Source organism: Amblyomma mixtum, chromosome 3 (genome assembly GCF_055824585.1).
Source record: "Amblyomma mixtum isolate Tamu chromosome 3, ASM5582458v1, whole genome shotgun sequence".
In the NCBI taxonomy this organism is placed as follows: Eukaryota; Metazoa; Arthropoda; class Arachnida; order Ixodida; family Ixodidae; genus Amblyomma; species Amblyomma mixtum.
In genome coordinates this window covers 279,354,504-279,369,128 of record NC_143014.1, presented here as the reverse complement: position 1 = coordinate 279,369,128, position 14,625 = coordinate 279,354,504, and the positions used below count along the sequence as shown (strand labels likewise).

Sequence of the window (14,625 nt, the reverse complement as noted above, 5' to 3'; positions counted from 1 at the left end):
AACTACCAAGAAATTATTATCATTATGCTTGGTAACCGTGCGCTGGGCGTTGCGCGTTCATTCTTGGTCACATTGTGCGAGCTTCGTTTTTCCGATTTCGGCGTCACAACAACACCACATCACCGACGAGTTTGGCGTCAGCTTTGGTTTGGTTTATGGGGACTTAACGTCCCAAAGCGACTCAGGCTATGAGGGACGCCGCAGTGAAGGGCTCCAGAAGTTTGGGTCACCTAGGGTTAATTCTATAACGTGCACTGACATGGTACAGCACACGGGTCTCTTGCATTTCGCCTCCATCCAAATTCGACCGCCGCGGCCGCGATCAAACCCGCGTCTTTCGGGTCAGAAGCCGCGCGCCAAAACCACTGAGCCAAAGCAGGGCATGCAACACTTTCAATTGAAATTCTCCTGATTTTTCGAACCACTGAGTTAGCGGAATGGCTCTTTTGCAGAAAATCATGCGAACTTTGCCTTGGCAACCAGCTAAACCATCAAAACGCCAATAAATCACTATTTTTTCTCACGGTCCGCTTTACATTCCTTCTTCGCAACTGTTCCACTATGTGGCAGTTTAACGACCATCACCATTCCAGCGTCATGATTGTGCAACATCATTTTTCTCGAGGCGAAAGCGGTGGCTCCAGTTCGTAGTCGTTACAGCCACCTGCCAGGTGTCTCAGGTGTTGCGCATCACATCCGACCGAATTCCATATTATCTTTGAAATTCATTGCTTGAAAATGCTATTAACAGCAGTTCATAAGAGAGCCTCTACCTAAACATATTGCGCATGTCACTGCACTGACTATAAGTAAGCAATGGATTTCGAGTTGGTGAAAGCGCGTGTCATTTTGCCTACTTTGTGCATTGGCGAGCGTAGCCGTGACGCCTGTTCAGTCGATGCATAAGAGCGGTTCGTTTAGGGTTGATGTGACATATGCTACTCTTACGACGGCCCAGACGAACCGACCACACTTCGTCTTAGCCTGGGGCTGTATTTTGTAACGGTTATTTTTACAATTTATTCTTCAGCCTTTTTCTTATTCGTCAACCTAGCGTTTGTAGCAATCAGCAATTAACACCACAGGAGGTAGCTACCAATGGTAGCAGCGCAAAAGAACGCGGCCTGAAATCAACTGTTGCAAAATACGGTCCCGGTGAAACACCTACACACTGCCTTCCAAAACAAAAATTGGCCTGCAGATGGTGCTACTCAACTGCAAAGAGCTGGTGGCTTTGTAGGTGTAGTCTGAAGCTGCTTTAATCAATTTGCATCTGTCTTCATGGGAAGAAAACGCCGTCATTTAGGCCTTGCGGCGTATTTTTCCCGGCATCTCTGCACACAGTACTTGTACAGCAAGACGAATTTCATATTTTGTAACAAAACGAGGCCTCGAAGGCAGTTTTACAAGAAGAGGTGACGCCGTTCCTTAGGCACGGCACCACTGCTTCTTGCTAGTTCTTTAACATGTCTCTTGCGGTACACACACGCCACAATGCGCACGCGCAAACATTTACGCTTCGCGCAGGACAGAAACGAAGCACACAACGACGCTACGTACGCGCTGGGGCACCACCCGCCTCTATTCGCGGGGAAGGGAAACAAACTCTTGCGTTTTTTGAGAAATTCCGTTGCAACGAGAAGCACATGCAAAACAGCGGAAAACGGAAATCAGCGCAACTTTTAAGACAAGGACCAGATAAAAGACGAAAACCGCCGCCGCGGTGGCTCAGTGGCTAAGGTGCTCGGCTGCTGACCCAAAAGACGCGGGTTCGATCCCGGCCTCGGCGGCTGGAATTTCTTTGGAGGAGAAATTCTAGAGGCCCGTGTACTGTGCGATGTCAGTGCACGTTAAAGAACCCCAGGTGGTCGAAATTTCCGGAGCCCTCCACTACGGCGTCTCTCATAGCCTTAGTCGCTTTGGGACGTTAAACCCCCCAAAACCAAACCAAAAGACGAAAACCACAGCACGTTGGTGCTTGTTTATCCTTTCTCTGCACATTGTTTAAAAAGTTGCGTTGTTCTGCGTGTTTCGCTGCCATGAATTTACCGACTAGCCCTTCGAGCCACGCTCGCAAGGCGCATGAAAACTTCAGCGTAGAAACCATTGCACTGTTGCAAACGTTGCGCTCAAGCACCGTCGTGGAGGAAACGTTGAACACTAATTACAAAGTCGTAATAGAAAACAGTCTACAAACCAAAAACACGATGCCCTTTTCCAAGTTCCTTCAGAAATTTTACAGTTTCCATGTCTATTTAACGGAACGAAATTTTCCTGCCAGATGATATAAAAAACCTTACTTGCTCCGTAGCCTTGAAAGTATGACGTGTTAGAGTTAATGGGTCCGTTCAGCTGGCCGGGGTCCCTTTTCCATACTGTAAGTATGCGCACTGTCATGTTAACACGTGCCCTTATGGTACCAAGTGCGCATGCTCATGCTTGTACCTGTCCTTATATAAGCCGCCCCTTGTCTGATAATAAACACACTTTGATCCTTGCCTCCCGGCCGCTCACATGGTGTCAGAAGTGGGGCGGCGACGCGTTTCGCAAGCCGCGTTCACCGCTGTTCTTCGCCGTCCCCTCGTCCAGCTGCACCCCTAGTACCCTCCATAAAAAGAAGCATGGCCTCGACGGTTCTTCCACCGCCAAAGCCACTGGAAAGTACGGGTGCCGCTTACCAGAATTGGATCATCTGGAAAAGTGAGTTTACTCTGCTTTCTACGGCAACCGGAATAAGGAAGCAGCCTAAAGACGTCCAGGCAGCAACCCTTCTTGTGACAATTGGAGAAGAAGCAAGGCGGGTGCTCTATACCTTCGATTTCGCAAATGAGAACGAAAAGAAAGACCTCGATAAGCTGATTGAAAAATTTGAGGCCCACTACAAACCAGCGAAGAATTTAACATTCAACGAGTTTCGCTTCGGCTCCCGAGATCAACGTGAGGGCGAATCTTTTAACGAATGGCTAATCGATATCCGAAGTCTTGCTCGCTTGTGCGAATTCGGAGAGCTAGAGGACAGACTACTGCGCAGTCAAATAATTCTAGGAGTTAAAGACAAGGATCTGCAGCAGAAACTTCTGTCTGAAAATCCGTCGTATACCAAAACAGTGGAAATATGCCGAGCAAGGGAACAAGCGAAGGAGCGTTTTAACGAGATCAGGGAGGCAGAAGTGAGCGGAACAGATGAGGCCGCCATACATGCGGTGAAATCGAAAGCTAGCCTCGGAATTTGCCCGAACTGCTGTTTCACGGAGCACGGAAAAGCAAAGTGCCCTGCGCAAGGCAAGCGCTGCAACAAGTGTGGCGGCCGAAACCACTTCGCGCGTGGATGTCGTCAACAAGCAAGACCGAGGGGCCAGGGATGCAAGATAAAGCAGGTCGAAATGGCAGAGGACGAGGGTTATTTCCTTCAAACCCTGGAAGTCAATGCAATTTATGACCAAGACCGCTGGTCAGCGACTGTCGACATCGCAGGTTCCGCCATACGCTGCAAAATTGATACTGGAGCCAACTGTTGCGTCATGCCCGAAGCGAAGCTCAGTAACATAACTACGAAGCCAGCACAAGACTGCTGCTCTACGCTACGGTCGTTTTTCGGGCACATAGAAAAGGCCACGAAGAAGATTGAGCTTCCGGTCGCCAGTACAGCGCAGACTACCACTGCGCTATTCTTTATCGTGAAACAAGCAGTTCCTGTTATATTGAGCGGCAAGGTGGCTGAACGCTTAGGGCTGATTGGCCGCTTAAACACCGTGCACGCCTCAGAAAGTAAGGAAATAGTAGAAAGATTATATCTTCGGGCAGTCAGAGGTTACCGTCGAGTCTGATCAGAGGCCTCTGGAATCTATATTCAAAAAGCCACTTTGTGAATGCCCTCTACGATTGTAACGCATGAGGCTTGTTTTGCAAAGATTCCCAATCAAGGTGACGTTCAAACCAGGAAAGGAGTTATTTCTACCCGATGCGCTTTCTCGCTTCCCGAGTACTACGGAACTAACTGACGAGACAGAACAATTTCAAGTCAGCGTTGTTTCTTCGCTTCCGGTGTCCGACCAGCAGCTCGAAAATATTCGGCATGAAACTACAAAGATGCTAGTATGGCTGAACTGCGCCGTTACTCGAGCACAGAATGGCCGGAAACGAAGGACCATGTGCCGCATGCCCTGCGTCCATACTGGTGCTACCGCAACGAGCTGCACGTTGAGGAAGGCCTGCTACTCAGAAACAACAAAATAGTAATTCCTCCTGCCAAGCGACCGGAAATTCTGCGCTTGCTCCACACCGCACATGGAGGCGAAGAAAAAATGAAGATGAGAGCTAGAGAAGTAATGTTCTGGCCCGGCATGAACGTAGACATCTCATCTCTAGCTAAGTCATGTGCAGCGTGCGAAAAGTACAAGCGCAGGAACACTAGACTGCCTATGCTGAGCCACGAGATACCAGGCCTGCCATGACAAGCAGTAGGGCTTCATATTTTCCACCACGATGACCAGTCCTACCTAATCCTCGTGGATTTCTACTCGTTCTTTTTCGAGGTTCAAAAGCTACGTCAGACAGCAGCGACGGCGATAAACAATGCGTGCATGCTCGTCTTCGCGACTCATGGAATCCCGGCAAATCTTTGCAGTGATAACGGCCCACCTTTCAACAGCGCCTGTTTCCGCTCTTTTGCTGCGCAGCTTGGAATTGTCCACGTAACGTCAAGCCCGTACTATCCTCGTGGTAACGGCATGGCGGAGCGTGCTGTGTAGGAGGCGAAAAAACTGCTCACGCAGTCTCCTTTCTAAACCCTAGAATTTTACAGCGCCCTGCTGGAGTGGCGAAAGATGCCAAGGGACGAGCAACTGAAGTCGCCTGTTCATAGGTTGATGGGCCGCCAAACAAGGACCCAGTTGCCGGTTCTTCCCCAGCACCTCGAACCACAAACTGTGCCATCGCAATCCGTTCGCAATCGCCTCCAGGAAATAAGAGAAAAGCAGCGCGTCTTCTACAACCGAACGACTAAGCGTTTACCACATCTTCGCAGCGGGTCTCAAGTATCGGTGTACAACACCATACGCAGAACATGGTTGCCAGCTGTGGTTGTAGGCCCTGCAGGAACACCTAGGTCATACACCCTACTTACAGACAACGGACAAGAGCTGCGGCGCACCAGGGAGCATCTCAGTTCCAAAGAAATGCAACCAACGTCGGACCCTGAAGCGACCATTTCTGCGGAGTCGGTATCCCAGCCTGACCAGATGGCGGAGCTACAACCTGAGGTCATCCTTCGTAGAACTGACCGTCAGCGTAGACCGCCACAATGTTACCCCCTGCCAGAGAGACCGCCGCATTAGGTCCCTGACATTTGAATTTGGAAACTTTTTTTTACTTTTTTTTTTCGTTCTTTTTCTTTCTTTCTCTTCGAAAAGAAAGAAGATGTAAGTATGCGCACTGTCATGTTAACACGTGCCCTTACGGTACCAAGCGCGCATGCTCATGCTTGTACCTGTCCTTATATAAGCAGCCCCTTGTCTGATAATAAACACACTGTTCCCTGCCTCCCGGCCGTTCACGCATACCACTTCGCAGACACGGACACTTATCGTTATTTTATTTTGCTTCATCGTGTTTTATTATTATATTTGGCAAAATACATACACGGCCTTCCTTTGACGAAGTCGAACGAACGTTCCTCATTCGTCGAGGGGCAGCGATTGAATCTAAGCCCGACCATTTTTCTCTACAACGCACCTGCTTTTCTTCCTCAGAGGCAGTGGCGGTCCCAGAGATTGGTTCTAGGAGGGGCGGACGTACTTACGGATACCCAAAAAGAAAAAAAAAACATAGCACCACGATTCTTGTTACAATTGTAGTTCTACAGCAATTTTTGTGTGCTTTGTTGTTGAAAAATAAATGGCGAACGATACAGATGTTATACCATAACTGATGCTTTGAATGTTAACGGTTACGTGAGCAATATTCATTTCTATACTAGGGGAAAACAGTTTAAAACGGATGCTTGGGCGAGTTGCTATGACATTTTCCTGAAGAACAGCGCGAACTTGGACGAGAACTGAAGGAAGACACACAGACGGGCGTTGACTTGCAACTGAAGTTTTTATTGCTTAGACCGTGAAATAAATAGGTGGCCCCCAAACAACAAAAGGAACAACATACACATTCAATCATGATACACAAGAAGCCAATCGCTCTGTCACCTCCATGTGGTTAAAAAGGGCAATTCTTTTGATCAAATTTCCAAAGAGGGGCTGATGAAAAGAGTTTCTGCTGACCGAGCGAGATGTTCGGCTTCAGTGGTTCCACACGTTAGCTAATATTTGTGCTTTCTTATCACCATGGTTATCTTGAAGTGCGGCTGGCAGTTTTAGCTCTCAAAATCTCTGCAATGAATGCCTAGATGCCCTTTCACGATGTTATGCACGTTGTTGTTGAGTTCTTAGAGGCGTTCATTTAGGCGTCTGCCCGTATGGCCCACATAATGCTTGCCGGAGGATAATGGGATGACATAGGCAATATTTTCTTGGCAAGCCACGAAACTGTTCTCGTGATTAGTATCATGATCCTTGAGTATGTGTCTTCCTTCAGCCGTCGTCCAAGTTCGTGCTGTTCTTCCGGAAAATAGGTCGTCGGCTGAGGTATCCCGCCACGGTGCGTCCAGGAAGGTCAAAGCGCCTGTCCGGGCATTCCGCGAGCGATTTAGCGGCCTTCATTACTCAGTTCGGGGAAGGGGCTTTGTTCCGCCCCCGGTATGCTCCGACATGGCGGTTGGTCGGAGCTCCTTGTGAAGCCAGCAGAAGGGATGTCATTATAAGAACGGTAAAAAAAACTGCGCAAAAAGGACGGGACGAGAGAGAAGAAGCACATGCGACAAGCGCAGAGTGCTTCTTCTCTCTTGTCCCGTCCTTTTTTGCAATTTTTTATTCTTATAATGTCGTATCAACTAGCCCCTCACCACACCCTTTTAGAAGGGATGAGCCCCTCGCTGGCGTCGCTGTCCCATGGGGGATAAAGACATCAATGGGTGGCTTCTTTCTACCCCGACGAGGTTTCTGGCCACCGTAACCGCAGGCAAAGGGCACCGCCGCCGGCGCCAAGGCAAGGCAACGAGAATGGGGGGGGGGGGGTCACGGGAGGACCACGATACCTCGATAATCACTAAGAAATTGTACTTGTATAGCAACCAAGCTGTAGAACATAAAATTATGAGAAATAAGACGGCCGCTAATAATGTGAACGTACAAAATAGGAGATTACCTGACACATCACAGGCGAAAAGCTTTCGAGCTCTACGTCAAAAATCACACCTCGCCCTATGAGAGCCCAAAACCGGCCTTTCAGGAAGATGTGCAAAGGCTTTTTTTTTTGGCGGGGGGGGGGGCGGCGACCGGCTCCCCTCCCCTCTAGGACCGCCACTGCTTAGAGGCCTACGTAATGGTAGTAGAATAACGTCACGAATGACGTCGAGTAATTGTGCAGCGACGTCATCACTGCTGTACTGTATGATCGTTGTGGGGTGTTCGAATTACAAGAGCGAGGTCATGTGGTTGTGATGTCAGGACCCTCTCGACCAATCCCGATTTCCTCGACACGCCGACGCCACCTGCGACGGTTTCTCCGCTGAACGGGACCCTTAACCCTATCGAGTTAAAATCAGTAGCTCTTCATTGCACGCTCGCTTTGGAACGGTGCGTACAGCGCTGTTCGGCACACACTCGGCGCGTCGCAGGATGAGAAAGCGCCGGGCATCGTCCACGTAGAAGCTGCTTGCTAAGACAAAGAAGCGGTTTGCGGGGCCCCATGCGGCGCAGCTGCCCGCTGCTCCACAGAGCGATGCACGGATGCGCTTGCCTTCGCCATCAGTGGCCGGCGTGTGCTTCGTGACGCAGTGGCGTCAGCAGCACAGCCTTACAAGCAAGCACTCTTTTGCGATCGTCGAGTGTGGAACGCGCAGTACACGCGAGTCCAATAAAGAGGCCGTCGCTCAAGTACATGGCGGACAAACGTCTTCAGGATGCGTGAGCGGCTACAATGACGACATCGTTCTGTTAGACGATGGCTCGAGACCACATTTGCTTAAATTAAAGCCAGGGCTACGCAGGGCCGGATTAAGGAAAATGGGGGCCCTGGGCTAATGCGAATGTAGGCCCCCTCTGCTTTCCCTCTAATGCAAACCCTGCCCCGTGCTACACTACTGGAATATATCCCACGTTTCATTGTAATCCCACCAAATTGAAAAGAATGGAGTGCAATCAATGGTATTCATGCAGCAGTAACGCATTAGCATTAGCGTTAGCATTAGACACGTATCCGTCCGCGACCGAGCGCCGAAAGCCACGGAACAGGCACGTGAGCCGAACGACAACTTGCGGGACTGCATTGCAGTGCGCCGCGCGCGCCGCCTCTTCTCTTTCAGTAACGCCGTACACAATCCGACAGGCAGGTTCTCGTTCGCAAAACTGCTTTAATGCTAACGCATCAAAGAAAAGCAGGCTGAGATAGCTTCCTTCAGTTGAGCTGGGTACTCCGGCCGCGAGTGGGCAATAGAAACGCTCGTCAATTAGTGCCCCGTGTGGGTGTTATTAAAATATATTAATATTAATTTGATTACACGAATTCGAACTCGAACAATCCACCCGTATAGCTGAGAGAAGCACTGTTTATTTTCTCAACAGTCTCTATATGATACTCGCACAAGTAGACGCCGCTTCAAATTCCGCTGCGCATTCTGGTTTCGTTTTTGCCTACCCTGCTCTAATCATACTTGTGACACTGAAGCGCGGCACTTCCTTACATTTGTAAGCCACGCAGAGGGCGCAAAGCAATTATTTTTCACATCTAGCACCGCATTTCATATTAGCGGATATTTATTTATTTATATATTTATTTATTTATTTATTTGAAAATACTGCAGCCCCATTCTAGGGGCTATAGCAGGAGTGGGTACATAAAATGTGGAACAATTCCACACATACAAGGGTACATTAGAAGCATTGGAAATATAAACGCTGAGAACAACAACATACAATGCTACGACTCAATTGCCGACGCAAAATCATAGACTGATAATGCACGAATGTTACCATACAAAGAATTCTAACTCTCCACAGTGCGCGGAAAAAAACTGTATTTGAAAACGTTAGTGCGGGCAAACAAAGGTTGGATATTAAGACCGTGATGGCTCTTGGTTGCAGATGATTTTGAAAACGAGATATGCTTCCGCTCTGAAAGGCAATTAGCAGAATGGACTATGGAGTGAAGAAGTTTTAAGGACTCAGTTTTTCGGCGGGATGCGAGCGGGCTTAAGTTTAGGGAAGACATCGCAGATGAGGGTGAAAATGAAAGTCGTAGCGGCGGAAAATAAATCTTACAGCTTTACGTTGTACAGATTCTATTTGATCGATTTCGCATCGCTTGTATGGATTCCATACATTAGAAGCGTATTCAAGAATAGGACGAATTAGAGTTTTGTACATGAGCAATTTGGCTTCTTTAGGAGCATCCCGTACTGTGCGCCGCAAGTAACCTACCTTTTTAAGAGCTTTAGCTATGATGTAATCGATGTGTTTTGACCATGTCATATTGTAAGCAAAAACGACACCAAGATATTTCTATTCATGTACCCTATGCAGTGATGCATAGTCGTAATTAGAAGGTGATAGGCGGTTGGTGAAAGACATGACAACTGTTTTGCTGAAATTGATGTTCATCTGCCGCGTATTGCACCAGTCACGGAACATACCAAAAGACTCATTCAGAAAGAGGTGATCATTAACAGAGTTGATAGTGTGGCAGAGTACGCATTCATCGGCGTATAGGCAGATCTTTGAGGTTATACTGTCAGGTAAGTCATTAATGTAGAGCAAATATAGCAAAGGGCCAATGACAGAGCTTTGGGGAACACCTGAGGTTACATCGGCTAAGGAAGAATCGACGGAATTGAAGCGAACAGATTGGGAGTGGTGTGAGAGGAAATCGGCAATCCAATCAACGAGTTGAGAGTTATTGAGAATTGCTTTTAGTTTGTGTCGTGTCCGGTCGCTGTGTTGAATGCAGCGAAAGACGCACACGGTACTTTAAGACTTCGTTTATTTAAAGCCGATGAGGGTGCGACCAGCGTCGACCGAGGCAGGAGCCGAACTGGCCGCCCGAAGAAAGGAGGGAGCGGAGTAGCGTCCACGGGAGGGAGTGGCTTCCCAAAACAGGAGGAGGATGCGGGGGCGCACCATGGGGGGGCATCTGGCGACAGCGTGCGACGAGGGGCAAGTGGTCGTTAGGAGGAGGATGCGAGTGGTCGTTAGGAGGAGGATGCGAGTGGTCGTTAGGAGGAGGATGCGGGGGCGCACACACACAAAAGCAATAAGGGGACACAACACTTCCTTCCCCCTTAGAAAGTTGCCTGGTATCGTGCAGGGGGTCGGCGCTCACGCGTGGAGGCGCGCTGGCTTTGTGCGCTCGGGGAGAAACACTTGTAGGCTGGCTGTTGTTCGCTGTGTCTCCTAGGTCTGTCCTGGGCGAAGTCTCTTCTTCCGGGAAGAGGTGCCAGGCTATGTGGGAAGATGGTGCACGTGTTCTCTCCGCTGGCGGACAGCTCTCAGACGGCGTCGTAAATCTACGCAGCTGGTTGAGATGTCGGCGTGCTACTGTGCCATGTATGTTGACGAGCCAAGAGCGCAGGCCTATGCGTCTGACAATTGTAGCTTCCTCCCAGCGTGGCTTTTTCAGAAACTGTCGGGCGAGGACGCGCTGCCCCTCATTAAGCGTGCCGCAGCGCGGAATTGCTTTTTCTTCCCGGAACGTCTCTGCCTTTGGCTCGGGGAGGATGGCTGTGAGCTGGGTTCGCATTTCACGCTCGAACATCATTTTCGAGGGGGTCTCGCCTGTTGTGCTCTGAACCGTCGTGTGCTGCTTGAAGAGAAAGCGCGCAAGGCGGCGCTGCAGCGAGCCTGTCTGATCTCTTTCAAGGGCGCGTTTTAGCTCGGCTACGTAGCGCTCGGCTTGTCCGTTTGTCGCTGGGTGGTAGGGGGCCGATGTAACTGATGAGATCCCGTTGTCGCGATAAAACTTGAGGATCTCCGCAGACACAAACGGTGTTCCGTTGTCCGACACTACCTTGCGCGGCAGGCCGAACGTTGCAAATAGTGATCGGAGGTTGTCAATGACTGCTGCCGAAGTCGTCTGTCCCATTTGCCTTATCTCAAGCCACTTTGTGTAGGCATCTACGACCACAAGGAAAGTGCAGCCCTCAATTGGTCCTGCAAAATCAATGTGCAGTGTGTGCCATGGTGTGTCTGGCTTTTCCCATTCTGGGACAGGAGCTTTCGGCGGGGCGCTCCGGCTGCTCTGGCAAGGCTTGCATTCTCGCACCACTGTTTCGATGTCGTTGTCAATGCCAGGCCACCACATGTAGCTTCTGGCACACTTTTTCATTGCAACGATGCCCCGATGTCCGGCGTGGATGAGAGACATAGCTTGTGCGCGTAGTTCTCTCGGCATCACAACTCGGGACCCAAATATGATGCAGCCGCGATGGGTGCTCAACTCTGTAGCTCGCCTGCGGTAAGCGTCGAAGTTGTCCCCTTTGAGTTTATGCACGTTGCCTTGTTGAACAGCTGTGTAAACTAGCCGGAGAGCTGCGCACTTCTGCGTAGATGCTGCAACTGTGCCTGCTGTAAGCGGAGGTTCTGGCAGTGCTTCCAACATCAGAACGTCTCCTGGTGGAAATGGTTCGTCAACAGTTGCGTCTAGTGGCAGACGGCTTAGCGCATCGGCGTTTTGATGTTTACTCCCATTGCGGTAGACCAGAGCGTAGTCGTACGCTGAGAGTTTGATGCACCAACGTGTCATTCGCGGAGACAAAGTTGGTGGCATAGGCCTTTGTGGTCCCAGAATGCCCAATAGCGGTCGGTGATCGGTTATAAAGGTCACCTTCCGGCCGGCAATGTACTGGTGAAAATGTGTCGCCGCGTAGACGATGGCTAGCCCTTCTTTGTCAAGTTGCGCGTAGTTGCGTTCTGCTTGCGACAACGTACGTGAGGCGAAGGCGATGGGAGCTTCCCTTCCTTGCTCGTCAGTTTGCGATAGAACCGCGCCGACTCCGTACGGTGATGCGTCGCAAGCCAAAAGCAGAGGCTTCCTTTCGTCGTAGTGGCGGAGGACTGTACATCTTCGAATCAGGTCTTTCAGGGCATCGAATGACTGCTGATGGCGTGGCGACCATGTCCATGTCACATCATTCCGAAGGAGTTGGTATAAGTCGTTGGCCACGGTAGCTCTTTGTTCCAAGAACCGGTCGTAGAACGTCAAGAGTCCGAGAAAAGCCTGTAGCTCCTGCTTGTTTGTTGGAGCTCGTGCTTCTGTGATCGCTCGCACTTTTTCCTCGGTAGGGTGAATGCCTTCCGCATCAATTCGGTGTCCCAGAAATTGCACCTCTGGCACCGCAAAACAGCACTTCGATTTGCTTATGCACAAATTAGCGTTTGCTAGCCTTTCGAGCACGAGCTCTAGGCGCGCTGCATGCTCTTCAGAAGAAGTGCCACTGATGATGACATCGTCAAGGTAGACACAAACTCCTGGGATGCCCTGAAGCACTGTCTCCATGAATTTTTGAAATATGGCCGGGGCTGCAGCTACGCCAAAAGGCAGTCGCTTGACTTTGTACAAGCCTTTCAGTGTGTTAATTGCCAATAATTCAGCAGTTGACTCGCTCACCTTCAGCTGCTGATACGCCTGGGTGAGGTCCAATGTGCTGAAGACTCTTGCGCCACGCAGTACACTGAATACTTCTTCAGGTGTCGGTAGCGGGTAAGAGGACGCTTTAGTCGCAAGATTGACGGTGCTCCGGTAGTCTCCGCAGAGGCGTATGGTTCCGTTCTTCTTGCGAACTACGACAAGTGGTGTGGCCCATTCTGAATGCTGTGTCGGCTCGATGACACCTTGCTGCTCCAGTTTGTCCAACTCTTTTTCAACTGAATCTCGGAGAGCAAACGGCACCGGCCTGGCCTTCAGAAATTTGGGTTGCGCGTTGTCCAACAACTCCAGTGTGACCGGGGGCCCTTCGTTTCCTGGAATCTCTTCCGAGAATACTCTTTCGTATTTCTCTTGCAGTTGCTCAACCATGTTCTGGCTCGGCGTCTGGTGTATGCCGCATATCATCACGCCTAGTGGAGAAAACCAGTTTCTCCCTAGAAGGCTTGATCCTGTGCCCTTCACAACAAGCAGAGGTAGCGTATGGGTCTGGCCGTTGTAGTTAACCTGCACGTTGGCAGAGCCCAATAGTGGCAGATTCTGTCCTGACCACGTTCGCAGGTGCGTGTCGTCTTGTTGCAGGGCGGGTGCGTCAGATGGCCATGAAGTTCGGAACGTGTCCTCACTGATCAGAGTACAGGCTGCGCCGGAGTCCACCTCGAACTTAATCAGCTGGTGATGTACGCTTACTTCTGTAAAAATCTTCGGTCGCGTGCCGAGATTCATGGTGTTCAGGTCGTACAACACAGATGGTGTTGCTGATGTTGTTCCATGGAGATCAGATAGCGGCGTATTCTCTGAGGCGTTGACGCTGTGATTAGGCTGGGAAGGTGACTTTATCTTGGCAAGTCTCCGTTTCGTAATGCATGCTCTTTCGATATGCCCTCGCTTGTGGCAAAAATTACACGTGGCTGACTGGAATCGACATCCCTGGGGGTTGTGTTGGTCGTCACACCGCCAGCAGCGTTGTGCCTTTTTGACCGATTTTACAACAACAGAAGGCTTGCGCACCTGGTTGCTTGTCTGGTGTACCGGCTCGGTGTTCCGGCGAATCCCTCTCTGCTGGTGACCGGCGCTCTCCGCTCGAACGGCGATGTCGTAAGCTTTGCTGAATGTGAGGTCCTTCTCAGCGAACAGGCGCTGCTGCAGTGACTCGTCACTCAGTCCGCACACAAATCTGTCGCGTAACATCACGTCCAAGGGAAGCATGGTGGTGTTAGCAGAAGAAGCTGCGTCTCCCTCCTGCCCGGTAGCTGTTGTCGACAGCGTTCCAAAATTGCAGTCGGCAGCGAGCTTCTTGAGCGCGGCTACGTAGGCGCTCACAGTTTCTCCTCCCAGTTGATCTCGTCGTTGGAAGCGAGCCCGGCTGTAGACCTCGGATGGCCTTGGGTCGTAGTGCTTTTGCAGCGCTTTTACGATGTCGTCGTAAGACACTGCCGCTGGTGTGCTTGGCTGAATAAGGGCGCAGACAGTATCGTAGGTCTGCTCTCCGCACAGCGTCAGCAGGTTGGCCCTCTTCAAGGCTGGGTCTGTGATGTTGTTAGCTTCAAAGTAGAACTGAAGGCGTCCAACCCACGATGACCACGATGAGCCGTTGAACTCTGGTATCTGATTGGCAAACCCTCGCGTAGCCATGGCTTGTCAATAGCGTTGCGTAGCGCGGGTCGAATCCACTTTCTCGTCGCCACTGTCGTGTCCGGTCGCTGTGTTGAATGCAGCGAAAGACGCACACGGTACTTTAAGACTTCGTTTATTTAAAGCCGATGAGGGTGCGACCAGCGTCGACCGAGGCAGGAGCCGAACTGGCCGCCCGAAGAAAGGAGGGAGCGGAGAAGCGTCCACGGGAGGGAGTGGCTTCCCAAAACAGGAGGAGGATGC

General features: G+C 50.5%; 1 pseudogene; it reads left to right on the top strand.

The window, feature by feature from the left end:
- The window catches only part of LOC149354999 (endothelin-converting enzyme 1-like), a 50,475-nt pseudogene that overhangs the window by 18,918 nt on the left and 16,932 nt on the right, over positions 1 to 14,625 (top strand).